This window comes from Protopterus annectens, chromosome 12.part0, assembly GCF_019279795.1.
Source record: "Protopterus annectens isolate FY-2018-M chromosome 12.part0, PAN1.0, whole genome shotgun sequence".
NCBI lineage: Eukaryota > Metazoa > Chordata > Ceratodontiformes > Protopteridae > Protopterus > Protopterus annectens.
In genome coordinates this window covers 1,181,604,899-1,181,621,500 of record NC_056746.1, presented here as the reverse complement: position 1 = coordinate 1,181,621,500, position 16,602 = coordinate 1,181,604,899, and the positions used below count along the sequence as shown (strand labels likewise).

General features: G+C 41.4%; 1 protein-coding gene across 2 annotated transcripts in view; it reads left to right on the top strand.

The window, feature by feature from the left end:
• Nucleotides 1-16,602, top strand: part of RPN2 (ribophorin II) — a gene marked incomplete in the record, with an annotated part of 690,715 nt that overhangs the window by 369,897 nt on the left and 304,216 nt on the right.

The following is a 16,602-nucleotide window of genomic DNA, read 5'->3' as shown; positions in this document are numbered from 1 at the left end:
CTATTTTTGAACTGTTAGAAATGGGTGGTCCCATGTGATGTATAGTTCATCATTTTCGGTAATGCTTTATGGTTCATATTTCCTCTGCTTCTCAGCTACTTTTATACTGAAGTGTTTGCACAATCCCCAATGCACTAGTCTTGCTACATTATCATGCCTTTCTGTGTACAGTCTCATTGCTGTGAGTGTATCACCCCCAACAACAAGGTGTGAGACCGTTCTTTTTACAGAACGTATCCTGCGCTGTCATTATTAACCTTTCATCTTTTGGTTTCATTACCATTGCTGTGTCAAATCCTGATCAACATGAACTTTATTCCAGGCAATGTTTGTACTTACCACAATATTTCTGCCTTTTTCCACATATCTTTCCTTCTCGTCTGATCCTTCTCCTTGTATTCTTTCTTTTGTTTTTTGGCACATTCAGGTGCTATCCAATTTTTGACAACATCTGGTTTGGTTTCCATTCCTTCTTGAAACTGGAATGCTTCTGCTAAACTAAGCAGATCATTAAGCAACTCTTCCCTTAGATCATTTTCTTCTAAACTGAGAGCACATTTTTTGCTCTGTTTCCTGGGAGCATTCTGCAGAAAGTTCCAGAACATCTTCCTGTGGCATATCCTCTTCAGCTACATTCCGCATCATCTGCTGCTCCTTCATATGGGAACTCATTGGCCCATCACTCCACAATATTTCCTGTGTCAGAGTTGCCACTGTTTCCTGCTCTTTCCCTTGCTGTGCAGCTTCAGCTAAACCTCTGTATTGGTTTCCTAGGCTCCAGATGCCTCTCATTCTATCTCTTTCTCCTTACTTTGGGGATTCATTGTTCCATCATGCTGTGCCATTACCTGTGCTGGCTTGTCTACACTAAATCCTTGCAGGTTTAGATTCTGTTTCTTTCACTTCTCCATTACTAATACTCTTTTCTGCTTTCACCCTTTTTTTCTTTTGTATCATGAAATGTTCCATATCAGGGTGCCTGTATTTCTCTTTAAATATCTTTGTTGCTGCTGGTTTTTTTTTTTCTATTTAATAATTTTGCTTTCTCCTTTGCATAAATATTGCACCATATTGGATCTCTTTTCAAGTGTCACGGTTTCTTTTATGTACCTTTCAAGTTTTGTTGTTTATATTTTTACACTTCCTTTGTCACTTCTGTTTCCAGGCATGCCAAAGTTTCTTCATCTATGTAATGAATGAAAATTTGAAGCTTTTGGCAGTTTTTTTTGTGCAAAGATTTTTCTTTCCTTAATTTCTCTCTTAATCTGTCTGAATTTCATCTATCTGGAAGTTCTGGGCTTGTTGCATAATACTAACGACATAATTTCTTTCTTATCCTCAGTTTCCACTCTATCATCTGTTTGCTCTGTCAGTTTTTGTTGAATTTTACTTCCTTCTATAATGGGGGGTATCCTCCCCCTGAGCCTGACCTAACCCCATTGTAGGAATGTTTCTGTGTCTTGCGGATTCTACATTGCCATTTTTTTTCCAGTCCTGGCACCAACGTGTACACCAGGACTGGCAGTATTTTTGTCCTGGGACCTCTTCAACCAGCTGGCTTTTTTAACCTGCCTCTCTCTTTGGAATATGCTATACGAGATGCAGTCTATATATCAGTGTCATCTTGGTGAAATGTTGTGAAGGTACTCACCAAGATTTGAGGATGAATTCAGTTCCAGCACTACTACTCCATTTGTTTCAGATTTCATCATCCCTCCAGTTGGACCCCTACAGGATTCCTAAGGCCTTGCAGACTTGACTGTGTGGAGAATAGGCAGCTTCCTCCACAGAGCAGGAGTTCTCCAGATTTTTATCATGAAGACCAGCTTCTTTCATGTTTTTCATTCCTTCTAGGTCCCTACAGAGGCCCAATCAAATTGGACTGGGATAAGATGACATCAGCCTCTGGGGCTCATCTCCAATTTGGTTTTCTCTCTCTGCCCCGTCTTTCTCTAGGGCAAGAGTAGAAATCCCTTATGTTGTATCTGATGTCCTTCAAGGATGCATCTGCAGTCCTTACAAATGGGTTGTCCTGTCGTCAGGCAGCCCTTCGGTCGGCCGGATTCCAAAGTCTGGGTCTGGCCTCGGCTGGTGTCGCACTTCACCCGACGTCATCTCTGCTGGTCTTCGGGTATAAAGGCATCAGCCGACGCCATTTTCCTCAGTCTTTCTTGCCGCGTGGCGCCCGAAGCAGAAGCTGTTCACAAGTGCCGGTCGGTCAGATCCAGAGATTACTACTACCGAATACTACTTCAAGACTTCTAAAAAGCTAAGTACCCCGTTGGGGACTCTTTCTTGCCTCAGCCGATGTCAGAAAAAGTGAATAACTGTTTAACTTGTGGTAAACAAATACCTCATAAAGATTTCGACTCTTACTGCTTACCTTGTTTAGGCCCAGACCACGACGTAGCAGCTTGTTTAGCCTGTGCTTCCTTCAACCGACGAACGCTTAGGCGTTGGTCGGAGTTTGCTGAACAGTTTTTCGGCTCAGATTTTGCGTACATTATGCCGTCGGATCCTCCGACTACTCAAATTGTTAAAAAACGCAAAGAAAAAGACCGGCACTCGCGGTCCGCGGTTTCGGCCGAAACCACGGTTAAGCAAACCGCGAGTGTCTCGGTTTCGGCCGAAACCGAGCAAACGGGTCAATCTACAGCCGAATCCATGACTACTACCGAGGCCCCTTCTACCCTAGTTGAATCGGCCTCTGAAGTTTTGCCTACTAATGTGGTTTCTCCAGAATTATCGGACACCATCCCTTTGGATGTCTCTACTCCAGCACGTGGTGCTGCTAGGCCTCCTGCAGCCATGTCTATAAAGGCCTTTGCCAGGGCTAAAGCAGCCAAAACTGCTAAGTCTGTGCCTGTTAAGCCACCCTCTCACAGGCCCAGTTCCAGTTCCCAAATGCTTACTCTGGCAGAGGATCTCATCTCTTTAATAAGGGGATCCCAATCTCACCCAGACAGGGCCTCTCAACCTCCAGAAAAGAGACCTAGAGCAGAGCCCCCTGAGCCAGTGTCCTCAGATGACTCTTCTGATGATACAGACAATACAGATCATCCAGAGGCTCCTTTTTCTACTTATGAAGATTCCGATGCTGAAGAATCTATTCCTTCTGCCTCTCCACCAGAGGAATTTTCCTTTGGGGAAACCTTACATGCCATGAGAGAGCAATTCCAATAGCAGGGTCAAGATTTCTCAGATTCAAGAAAAAGGCTTAGGACATTTTTACACTTACCGCAACATAGGCCCTTAGCTATACCTCCAGTTCTTCCTGTTGTGGATGATGCATTTAATGATGTTTGCACTGCTCCTGATACTTTACCTCCAGCCCCTGCCAAGCCCGATAGGTTTTACAGGGTACCGGACACTCATCACCACTTATACAAGGCTCCCATTGCAGATCCTCAGACTATCTCACAGGGGCCTAAGGCAGTAGCTTCAACCTCAGTGAAAAACCCTCTCCCTTCTGAAAGGGAATCCAGGTCCTTAGAGAGATGGGGTAAAAAAGTATACACCTCTGCTACTCTCTCAGCTAGAGCTTTGAACTGTCAGTTTCATATGATCCAATACCAAGAGTTTATGCTTGATCAGTTAACTAAGAAACTGTCCTCTGATGATTCCTTAGATAAGAAATATGTTCTAGAAATGGTGAATAACATTCAGCAGGTTAGTAACCATTCTTTAAAATGTGGCTATGATGCACTGGAGGCTTCATTTAGATCAGCCATGACTGGCACAGTTATAAGAAGGCATGCATGGTTGAAAGAACAGGTCTTGCCGGATCATGTTAAAGCAAAGCTATTAGATGCTCCTATGGATAAGGTCAGTCTATTTGGTTCTCCTGCCCAACAAGTAATGAAGAAAATGGAAGAGAAGGCAAAATCTGTACAAACAGTTAAAGATTTCCTACAGGTTCAGCCCCCAAGATTTAGCAGGAACTGGCCTTCCAAAAATTGGTCCTTTCCAGACTCCTCTAAAACTCAGAGAGGCAGGAATAGACGCAGAAACCAATCCAGAGGAGGTGCCTACAGGGGACGCCAGTGGCAAGGCTATAACCAACGAGGCACAGATACAACCACTGCCACTACAACAGGACAATCACAGTGACTTGGCTCTCACACCGCCTACCAGGGAACAAATAGCAGCACCCTTAGGCGGAAAGTTAGCCTTATTTTCAAAAAACTGGCACTATATCACAAGAGACAAGTGGATTTTGCAAACTATAGACCAAGGCTACAGGTTTCATTTCCACACCTTACCAGTAAAAAGAGGAATGCCAAACCTACCACCAAATCAAAAGACAGAAGCTCTAAAACAAATAGCTCAATTAACAAAGATGAGAGCTGTGGAAAAGGTACCACCTACAGAACAGGGCAAGGGATTTTACTCCAGACTCTTCCTAGTACCAAGAAAAGAGAAAAGTTGGAGACCTATTCTCGACCTGTCCGCTTTAAACACATTCATCATTGTTCCAAAATTCAAAATGCTGACCCTACAGCAACTTCTTCCCATGCTGGGCAAGGAGTATTGGCTGGTGACTCTAGATCTCAAGGAGGCATACCTGCACGTCCCCATACGACCAAATTGCAGAAGGTACCTCAGATTTCTTGCAGGATCAGAGCATTATCAATTCTCAGCATTGCCCTTTGGCTTATCTACTGCGCCCAGAGTGTTCACGAAATGCCTGGCATCAGTAATCGCTCATTGCAGGCTTCAGGGAATCCAAATTTATCCATACCTAGACGACTGCCTGATACAAGCGGACAACAAAAGCAAGCTGACACAAGACTTACAAAGAGTAATTTGCTTACTACAAGCCCTGGGATACACAGTCAATTTAAAAAAGTCAAGACTGATACCATCCCAAACAAGAACATTCTTGGGTGCACAATTGGACACAGTAAAACAGATGGCATTCCTAACTGCAGAAAAACAAGAACAACTTCCTCTTTACTTCTTGGCATTAACAAAGCAGAACAAACTAACAGCAAGGAAAGTACTGCAGGCCTTGGGCTTCATGGCATCCTGCATAATCCTGGTCCCCCATGCCAGACTGCATATGAGAAAGCTACAGTGGTACCTAAAGAATTTATGGTCTCAACACAGGCACAGCTTGGAAACCGAAATACCACTAATCCCATGCCTGAAACAAGAGTTCCTATGGTGGGCTCAGGCATGCCAGTCAAACCAAGGTTTGGCCTTCCACAATATTCAAACAAGCCAAACCATCACAACGGACGCCTCAGACCTCGGTTGGGGGGCCCACATGCTGGACAAGTGCATTCAAGGCTTATGGACTCCAGATCAGCTGCACCTGCACATAAATCAAAAAGAAATGCTGGCAGTAAAACTAGCAATCCAGAATTTCAGACCATTCCTCAAAGAAGGCCAGTTGATGATAAGGACAGACAACACCACAGTCATGTGGTACATCAACAAACAGGGAGGCACTCATTCATACCCCCTATGCCGCATGGCTCTGGACCTCTGGAATATGGCTCTGAGCTACAACATTCAGTTACAGGCAATATTTGTACCGGGAAAAGAAAACATCCTAGCAGACATGTTAAGCAGAACTACCTCGGATGCTCACGAATGGATGCTACACCCGGACATCTTCAAGGCCATCACAAAGAAATGGGGAATGCCACAAGTAGACCTATTTGCATCCCCACTCAATCACCAGCTCAAGAAATTCTGCACAAGGACATACCACCCACTTGCTTGGAAGGTGGACTCTCTATCCTTCAGTTGGAAAGGCCTGACAGCATATGCATTTCCACCCCTTCCTTTGATGCACAAGGTACTACTGAAAATCAAAGAGGAACGTCCAAGGATAACTCTGATAGCTCCAAATTGGCCAAGACAACATTGGTATCCATTGCTGAGGAACATGTCTCGGGGGGGAAACGTGGACACTACCCCTGATTCCTTTGATGTTAACTCAGAGCGACTACAACATCCTGCATCCAAACCTGAAAACTCTGCAACTGACTGCCTGGAACATTACATAAGAGCAACTAACCCAGATTTATCCCAAAGGGTTAAAGACATTATCCTTGAGGCCCGCAGACCTTCAACAAGAAGGAACTATGCAGGAAAATGGAAAAGGTTTGTCATTTGGAGTACTGAAAGAGGAAAGATGTGTCAAAGGTAGATATTGCCAACATCCTGGAGTATTTGGCAGAGCTTCTCCATACAGGCCTGTCCTATTCATCCATCAAGATACATGCATCAGCTATTTCTGCAGAATACAGCTTGATCCCCCTGTCTTCTCACATCCTCTGCTCAGGCAGTTCCTGAGAGGAATTAAGAATGTAAAACCTCCTAGGAAACCACCATTACCAGCATGGGACTTGAACTTTGTGCTAGAAAATTGACACTCCCTCCATTCGAACCAGCAGCAACAGCAGATCTTCAACACCTATCCTGGAAAACTGCTTTTCTACTGGCAATTACTTCAGCAAGAAGGGTTTCAGAGCTACAGGCTTTAATGGCAGTACAACCCTTCCTAATCTTCCATCAAGATAGAGTATCCATGAGAACTAATCCTACATTTATGCCTAAGGTGGTATCCAGAGTGTCTCTAAACCAGGCTATCCACCTACCTACCTTCTTTCCCAATCCACAGAACAGAGGGGAAAGACTGCTACATACCTTGGATGTACATAGACAGTTGCGCTACTACCTGGACAGAACCAAGGACAATAGAAAAACTGACCAGCTTCTAGTAGCTTATGCAACAGGAAGGGAAGGAAAAGCAATTTCCAAACAGACAATCTCCAAGTGGATAGGAAATTGCATAAGATTCTGTTACTCCTACCATGGAAAGCAAATTCCACAGAACATAAGGCCTCATTCTACAAGGGCTACAGCCACTACCACAGCTTTTTTACGAGGAGTGGCTACCAAGGACATTATTGAGGCAGCTACTTGGACCTCCGTGCATACATTTGCCAAGCATTATAACTTACCTCTATACTCTAGATCCCGAGCAGGGTTTGCCACTGCTGTTTTGCAAGGGATCCTAACTACACCATAATTCTTCTTCCTCCTCCCCTAGTTTGGCTATGGTATTCTACCCATTTGTAAGGACTGCAGATGCATCCTTGAAGGACATAGTACAGTTTTGTACCTACCATAAATGTAGATGTCCGAACAGGATAGCATCTGCAGTCAGGATTACCCACCCTCCTTCCCCTCTGTGGTACTCCTAGGGTATTTGCCCGCTAATAGCTAGCTGGGGGGGGGATCTCTTATGGTGTATTTGTTTGTATATATGTACATACATGCTTATTTGTTTTTTGGGAAATATTGGCATTTACCCAAAGATTTAGCTATCCAAGAGGGCAACTGGCATCTGGGGCAAGAAACACTGAGGAAAATGGCGTCGGCTGATGCCTTTATACCCGAAGACCAGCAGAGATGACGTCGGGTGAAGTGCGACACCAGCCGAGGCCAGACCCAGACTTTGGAATCCGGCCGACCGAAGGGCTGCCTGACGACAGGACAACCCATTTGTAAGGACTGCAGATGCTATCCTGTTCGGACATCTACATTTATGGTAGGTACAAAACTGTACTTTCTGTCACCAGTCCCAGTCTTGGTACCAGAGGCATTGCTGATGACTAGAGAACCTGTGCCAATATGTTTGGCCTTCTATGATTCTTTTCCTTTGGCATTGAAGCTGTGTGCCCCAGTGGATGATTCCACTCTGACACCCTCTGTGCAGATTCCCACTAGGCCTGACGGGGGTAGTGTGGAGAGTACCATAGGCATCGGAGTCAACTTGATAGCAACATTGGTTTAGAACCTTTCCTCCACTTTTTCGATGTCAGCACTTTCAGTATTTAGTCTCTCAGTGCCAAAGCCAAAGTCTGACATTGGTGTGTCTGGTCTGAACTCATTGTTGCCATTAGCTAGTTATGGTGTCAGTGTTTCTACAACCTTGGCTTTCGACCATTCATTGCCAAGAACGTTGTCCCAGATGTGTTGACTAGGATAGCTGTATAGCGAGCAACATGATCAGGTCACTTAGATGAGAATATGCCACAGTATTTAATTTCACCCCTAAACACCACAGAAGCTGAACCCTTCTGCATGTCATCAGTTTTTTCCCTCCTGTATAGAGGACCTAGAGTGCCTTCCAGATTTTCCAGGTGTGGTTTCCCTTGTTATGGTGAGAGCTCATATGAATCCACACCAAGCCCTCCCAGAAGGAGGAGTGTAAAAAGAAACACTTAGGCTCCCTCTAGTGACTCTTCCACCCCAAATGCAGATGTCAATGAGGGGAGGGGTTTTCTCATGATCACCTTCATAGTGGACACCACCTTCCGTGAAGCTTTGGAAATGATGAGGCAGAGGAGATCTTGGCCAGTAGAACCCACCTCTTCAGAAGAAGGAATCTTGCCACAAGTGTACAGGTCCTCTCTGACAGCAGCCTAGTTGTACTTCCACCTGATTGATATTGCTCACTTGAAAGCATGAAAGGACCCTGAGGTCACACAACCTATACCTGTCAAGTTGGACAGTGCTCTAAACTGTCCAAAGACTGCCCTTGTTGAAGCAAAGGACCTCCTGTTGATGCTTTCTTAAAATCAGCAGCCACCAAAAAGGAAGTTCCTGAGGAAATCCAGACTGTACATCCTCTGAACAAGGAATCTTGTAAAGACAGGCTAGGGAAGCATGTTTATGCTTCAGGTACCATTGTCCAGTGGGGCATTAAATTACTTTGCACATATGACCAGATTTCAGAGAAATCTGATTGATAGTTATGGAAACACTGAAATCGCTGCCCACAGGGGAGCAAGCAGTTGGAAACCCAAATGGGTTTTGACAGTTTAATCACATCATTGCCAATGAGGTAACTTCATGACACAGCACATGGATCTTTTAGATTAGCCGGGGCAGGCATATACCCATAAAGCAGGTTGGTTTTGCAGATCCTTTAATAGCTACCTTTGTCAGTCCCCCATTTTTCGAATCTTCTCTGTTTGACCATAAGGTTAAAGAAGAACAGCAGCTAAGTGAGAGGGAGGACAAAAAGCTTGTAGCTGCCTGGGGTCAAATTTTCAAACTCTCAGAAGTCATTTAATAAGTTTTCAAACTCTCAGAGCTCATTTCATAGTAATCAAAGGGGACCAAAATCCTCTGGATCAGAAAATGCAAGCAGCCCCAGAATCGGCAGTAATTTCATTGTATTCTTTTTTTTTTTTTTTTTTTTTTTCAGTAGAGGGAATAACTACTGCAACCATCTCACAAGAGGTGTAGGTCTGCATCAGCAAGTGGCCTTGAAGGGAGACCTTGGGTATTGACAGTACCAGTCCTGAAACATTGCCTGACTCTTCCAGTCTGGAGGCAGTTAGGAGATGCCTTTCCTTGTACTTCTTTGTATGTCTGGCCATCATGCAAGACAGTTGTGGCAGGAAAATCATATCACAAGGCTACTCTGTACCCTTTTTTGAGAAAGCCCAAACAGCTGTCTTTTCTTCCACCAGGGAGGTCTTGCTATTACTCTCCCATATTCAAAAGATCTATTGTGTATGATATGTTCCCATCTTGCAGCTTTCATAAATGCATTAACTGACAGATTGATATTGTACATAGTTGCTTCTCATTTTTGTTTCAACCCATGCTTTCCCAGACTTTTATTTTGATAGAATACTGAAAAGAAAAAAGAAAAGTATATACATTTTAAAGAAAAATCTGTTTTTAACACACAGCAAACAAACAAACTGTGTACACTTTACAAAAAGGAAGCATACCTTTCCAAATAGAAGTCTGTGCAAAACGACTTCAGTAGCCACAGATATTAATTGTTCTTAACTTAAGATTATTCATGCTAATGTGCATTGTAGATCCTGTGTCCTGTTTAACAGATGTTCTTTGTGCTTTTCACATTTGGAGGTTGCACATTTAAACATTAACTTTTAGCCTTAATAAAAATACACGGACTAATTTTAAACTAAATTGTGCACTGCTATATGTAATGTGTTAAAATACTAGGACTACAGAGGAGGAAGCTACTTGTGCGTATTCACTTTCCAATATTTCAGACTTAAATTGACTTTTTATTTTCAATGAAATGCTTCATAGATTACTACTAGGCTAACTGCCCTTGTGAGCCATTTTAAGCCTAGCCAATTATCCCTTGTGAGATTCAAACCCTGCACCTTGTGTTTGTAAAGCAAACACCTTAACCATTAGGCCACCCCACCCTTCAGCAGAATGGCCTTGAAGGTTAACACTGTATTTTACAGATGTCACTCAGAGCACACTGCTAAGATATCTCCTGATTAATTGCTTGCATCTGGTATCTTCTTGCCTCCAGCTAGAATCAAGTACTACTAGGAAAAAATTTATTTTTGCAAGTACAAGAAAGAACCGCCACTTTTTTCATTGTTTATCATTTTCCCTTGTTTTTATTGTATTTGCTTAACCTGTCTCTAGATTGAAATAAAAATATTAATCTATACCTCCACTTCTTTAAAACAGAGGCAATTGATTGTCTTTTAAGTCTGTATGTAATATGACCAGTACACCCTTATATTTCCATTAGCAACCAAAGATCGCAATATTAAATTAACATTCTTCTTTTCATCCTTTATCGTGTTACATTGAAAATCATGAGAACCTACAATCCCAAGAAGAGTACTTGCTTGCCTTAATGCCCCTAGCATGTACAGCTGCTGATTAAAAAAAAACACCTCACATTTAAAATACCTCTGACTGCATACTATAAATAATTACTTTATATGAAATATACAGTTTACAGCAGTCCATTCAGAGGCCTTCTGAACATTAGTGATATAAAAGTGGGGTTTATGCTTTACAGTTTTACCATCATTTAATGTCAATGTTATGGCAAGAATGTAGAGGAGAGGAGAAGAGAAGGCCCTAAGATCAACACAAAGTCTGTTGATAGAGTGGAGTAAATTACAGTGATGTGATCTGTTATGAGGTTAATAAAGTAGCATATTTTGCCTTCGATGCAAGTTACAGCGATTTCTTCTGTTATGACATTAATACAGAGGCATATTTTGATTAGTGTAATGAAGCAGCATGTTTTTATTAAAGAAAGGAGCAACTCTTTCTGCTGATATAACTGCATTTTAGATCTCAGTAGTTTTCTGATTGTCAGTTTTGGAGCACACACACAATAATGACCTTTCAGTTATCAAATCCCGCTGTGATACACCAGTTTAGTTGCCTATGTATATTTTTGTAAAATGAGTGCAGTTTTTCTCCTTCCAGTTTTTCTGGACTAACAAAGTGCCTGTCTTCATTTTCCTACTTGCCCCATCTTCTAACTCTATTTTAAGTGGTTCTTCGTCAAATGCCTCATGTTCAGTCAGTCCTTCCTTCTTTCAGTCTCTAATTTCTGCATTCTTAGCACTTTGAATAGTTTGTTAAAGATTCCTTTTTTTCCAGCAGTTTGTCATTTGGCTTCATATATTCCTCCAGTTTTTCACTTAATACCTTTGTGTGTTTTTGATTATTTTCCTCTGAAGTACTGGAAGTCAGGTCCTATGCTAAAGCTGCAGTCTAACTTCATTTTGATGAACAGCTGCAAGGTTCTTACCAACCAGAGCTTTTTTCTTCTTTTCTGGATACATTTCCTATACTTTTTACAATTGTAGTCTTTTTTTTGTTGACATACAGACAGTATATTTACTGCCTAGTAACTGAGTTTTACCAAACGGATGACTTATTAGCACTTTTATCAGTTTCTCAGATTTCACACTAGGATAGCTCAAATAAACATGTTACTCAAGTCATCCGCCATCTTGGGAGCCCTTTTTTCTTTTCACATTTGATGTGCTCATATTTTAAATATAATTATATGCAATAGTTATATATTTATAGTTATATATTTTATCCTTTTATTTTTTATACAAACTTCATTGAGATTCATTTCTTCTCATAAGCAATGAAAACCTTCATAAAACCTAATCTGCACCAGTTTGGCATGCTATGAATTTATATATTTTCCAGTGGAGTTTTTCTTTCCACTTTCAAAACAATTTAATTAAAAAACATAATTGCACCGATAACACGCATGTTTCCAGTCATATAAACAGAGAGTGCATTTTAATTCTTAGCTGAGGTACATCTTGTTTTAATTTACTGCATCTGTAGATAATGTGATGGCTCCAGTATAATTATGGCTAAATAATCATTATGCATTCCACAGTCTCTCGTTTACAGCTTCTCTTTGTCTTTTCATTCAGTTTTCACTTGTAGTAATGTCAGTCTCCCAGACTTCAGATAACATTTCTTCCTCTTTCCCCATTTAATGAAAACATATTTAGAAGTCATTATTGCATGAACTGCCTTTGTCTGGGAAATCAGTCTTGAAATTCAGATTAAAATTAGTGATACCAACTTTCGCTAATTTATAAGTCTATACTACAGATTGCAAAGACAATTATGGTAAGTATTTTGGTAAGGAGATTTGCCAAAGCAGTGACATTGTATTAACTCAAAAGTAGTGCTCTGTCAGGGTGTGCTTGAATGACATAACAGAACATCTTATAGTAGAAGCTATTGAGTTCTGAATAGTAGGAACCAGTTTGTGCAAAGCCCTGTCTGTACAGTTTAAGGTGTAAAGTGGTCTACGCAGGGTAGCAGTGCTTATGCCTGTGCTGTAAACGTGGTATTGGTTATTAGTTGTAATGTGTGAAAGAAGGGAGGCTTTAAGATCAATATTAAATCCATTGTTAGAGTGGAGTAAATTACAGTGATGTGATTTTTTAGGGCGTTAATGAAGTGGTATGTTTGCTTTTGGAGCAAGTTACAATGATCTCTTCTGTTAGTGGCATATTTTGATTAGTGTAATGAAGCAGCATATTTTGATTGTTTTTTCCAGCAGGTTTCATTTTTTTTTAATATTATTTAAGGAACAGGAAGGGGGACAGTCCAGCTTGAGAAAGAATCTTACTTTTGTTGATACAGTAATGTGCATCAGGTGTGAGAAGAGGGTGAGTGAATCTTCCATCTGCAAGAATTTTAGCTGTTGGACTACTTTGAAAAGTATAATTTAGTATAAGCAGTGAATTTTTGGGAGGGGCTAGCCATATGTCAGGGTATTTGTGTTTTACTGGATTATTTTGGGAGCTGATGATAGGGGAGGGCAGTTATTGACTCTGGGAGATGCCAACATCTGTTTTTCAGTTTTAAATGAGTTCATTAGGCGATATTGGGAGAACCGGTGGTTAATTCTATTAAAGTCTTCTTATAATTAATATTGTACAGTAGGCTTATCACTGGCACTTCTGAGTAGTAGGAGGAGGAGGTTGTCTGCATACGGAATTATGTTGGCATTGTGTAGACAGTGAGTTTAGTGTTTACAAAGAAAAAAAAATCCAATCCAGTGTTAGAGCAAAGTGAAGTGCGGTATAGAGGACACGCAGTTGTTCATATTGGCATGGAAAGTTCTGTTGTGAGGATATTTTGTAACCCAGGCTAAACAGAGCTAAAGCTGAGAGATGCAAGTTGTTTTATTATGAGACTGTGGTCTACTGAGTAGAAGACTTTTTTTGAGATATGTGAAGGCAGCACCATTTAGAAAAGCTTTGTCACAGTTTAAAAATGTGGTATCTATGACTTGAAGTAGAACTATAGCAGTGCAAAAGGTACACTTGAAGCCCTTGTCATCTAGGCAACACTCTGTCCTGTATTAGTTGAATGAACTGCTTGTAGAGGATATGCTGCATAATTTTCACTACAGCCAAAAATATAACAAAAGTGTTTAGTTGGGTTGGCTTACTGCATTTTGGTAGTGGATTAATTGCTAAGCTGTTTTGTTTCATCAGTGCAGTACCTGTAATGAGAGGGGGAGAGAGTAAATATCTGGCAGATAGATGCAGATTTCTTTCTTGAAATTTGACATAGAGATGAGTAAAAGTGAAAATGACCTATTAGGAAGTTTCCTGAGAAGATCATAGATTATGTATTAGGTGAATTATCACCAGATTCAAAAGTAAAGTATGGTAGTTGAGAATTTGGAAGGTCTTCCAGTGTAACTGTGGGGTGAGGTCGGTTGGGTAGGTTACTGGACTTCTGTAGACGGTTTTAAGTCTTCTGCAGTGTTCAGGCAGAAGTGAGTTATGAGCATCTCCCTTGGGAGTAATGCAGGGGGGTTGCCTTGCCTGGCAAGTTTTATGGTTAGCAGGAAGGCATTGTTGTTGTGTTTTTCAAGTAATTGGATTTGGTTCTTTAATACCTACTCTACTTTGTCATCTAAGGTTTTGGTTCTGGGGGTTCAGGATGTTTGGAGGTTTTCCATGCTACCTGGGTCTTGTCTCTTACCTACACTTGTTTTTTTTTTGTAGTTCTGTTATGAGCCGGAGGCATTGTAAGTTCCAATACTATTTGTGTTAGTAAATCCATTGTTCAATTTTCCTAATATAGTGTACCTGGTGTGTGTCAGATATAGCCATGTGTGCCACATTGTTTGTACTGCAGTTAAATTTGCCTTTACAGTAATGGATGTGATACCCCTGAATATGTATTCCAGTCACCTCGTAAGTAAAACTGCAGTGATCACATGACAACACTTGGGCCTCATAACTAGTGAATATTGCCTCCCTGGTTTATTCTCCACCCTGTTTTTGATATTCTTGCCCTTTTAAAAATAAAGTGCTTGTCAGGCCGGGTTTTTCGACAAAATGTGAGACTTGTACCTATTATTGCTTTCCAGTATTTCATCTACAGAGTTGAATGCTTTAAATATGAATTAGAAAAACTGCATTTGCAGTAAGTGACTGATTCAAAACATTTTTCAGAAATGTCCTTATGTTGTGACATTCAGGTAGTTCACGTAGCCAAAGGTACAGTGGTGTGTAAATTTTAAAAACTCCACACTGGAGTTAAGGTGTTCCAAGAAGTAAGCCAAATTGTCTATATTCCCTTTCCAAAGGATTAAAAATATCAAGGAGGCACATATACATTTACAAAAAATTCAGACCCATGCGCAAGTTGTTACCCACATAAACATGACCATGTTGCCATACAGAAGAGCATACATCGCACCTTGCGACGCCCAGTTTTTTGTTTAGTAATAGTCTAAAATCTGTTCCATAAAATCAGACAGTAACCTGACATCATAGTTACTATAGTTAAATTGTCTGGTTTTATGGAATTGGATTTAGATAAGTTTATTTTTGAAGGAGAATTATTTAAACAGTACATTTAAAAAGTCAGTCATTTACAAGTAACCAACTTTTTCTAATTCATATTTAGATTGCACAGCCACCATATTTTTTCCAGAAGAAAGGGTTGGTGAAGGGGCAGATGGGTGAGGGTTTCCAGGATGATATCCAGTGGCTTAAAATTCCAATAAGAGTTACATTCTTCTGAATTGGTCTGTTTTCTGATGGCCTATTAACAACTTCTTCTTCTTCTTCCGGCTGCTCCCGTTAGGGAGCAGCCACAGCAGATCATCCTTTTCCATTTCTTCCTGTCCACTGCATCTTGCTCTGTCACACCAACCACCTGCATGTCCTCTCTCACCACATCCATAAACTTATCTTAGGCCTTCCTCTTTTCCTGTTACCTGGCAGCTCCATCCTTAGCATCTTCTTCCCAATATACTCTGCATCCCTCCTCAGCACATGTCCAAACCAACGTAATCTTGCCTCTCTGGCTTTGTCTCCAAACCTTCCAACCTGGGCTGACCCCCTAATATACTTATTCCTAATCCTGTCTTCCCCAGTCACACCCAATGCAAATCTTAGCATCTTACTCTGCCACATCCAGCTCTGACTCCTGCCTTTTTGTCAGTGCCACTGTCTCCAACCCATATAACATAGCTGGTCTCACTGCCCTCTTGTAGACCTTCCCTTTCACTCTTACTGGTACTCGTCTGTCACAAATCACTCCTGACACTCTTCTCCACCCACTCCATCCTGCCTGTACTCTCTTCTTCACCTCTTCCACACTCACCATTACTCTGAGCTGTTGATCCCAAGTATTTAAACTCATCCACCTTCGCCACCACTACTCCCTGCATCCTCACCATTCCTCTATCCTCCCTCTCATTCACACACATATATTCTGTCTTAGTTCTGCTGACCTTCATTCCTCTTCTCTCTAGAGCATATCTTCACCTCTCCAGGGTCTCTTCCACCTGTTCTCTACTCTCACTACAGATCACAATGTCATCTGCAAACATCATAGTCCACAGGGACTCCTGTTTGTTCTCGTCTGTCAACCTGTCCATCACCATTGCAAATAAGAAAGGGCTCAGAGCTGATCCTTGATGTAATCCCACCTCCACCTTAAACGCATCCATCACTCCCACCGCAGACTTCACCGCTGTCACACTACCCTCGTTCATATGCTGTACCACTCTTACATGATGGCCTATTTACATTTAAAATAAAGCGCAAAATAAACTGGTTATTTCTACTACTGTGGCTGTAGTCCTGTGTGTGTAATTTTGAGCTGTTAATTACCCATAGAACCACATTCCACAGCACTGTGCATGCATTCTTCTCTTTGGCAGCCTCTCCCCATTGACCTAAAGGAAATCACCACTTATTCCAGATTCATAAATGACACTCAAAAAAACAAAAAAAAAGCAAATCTTCATCTAAG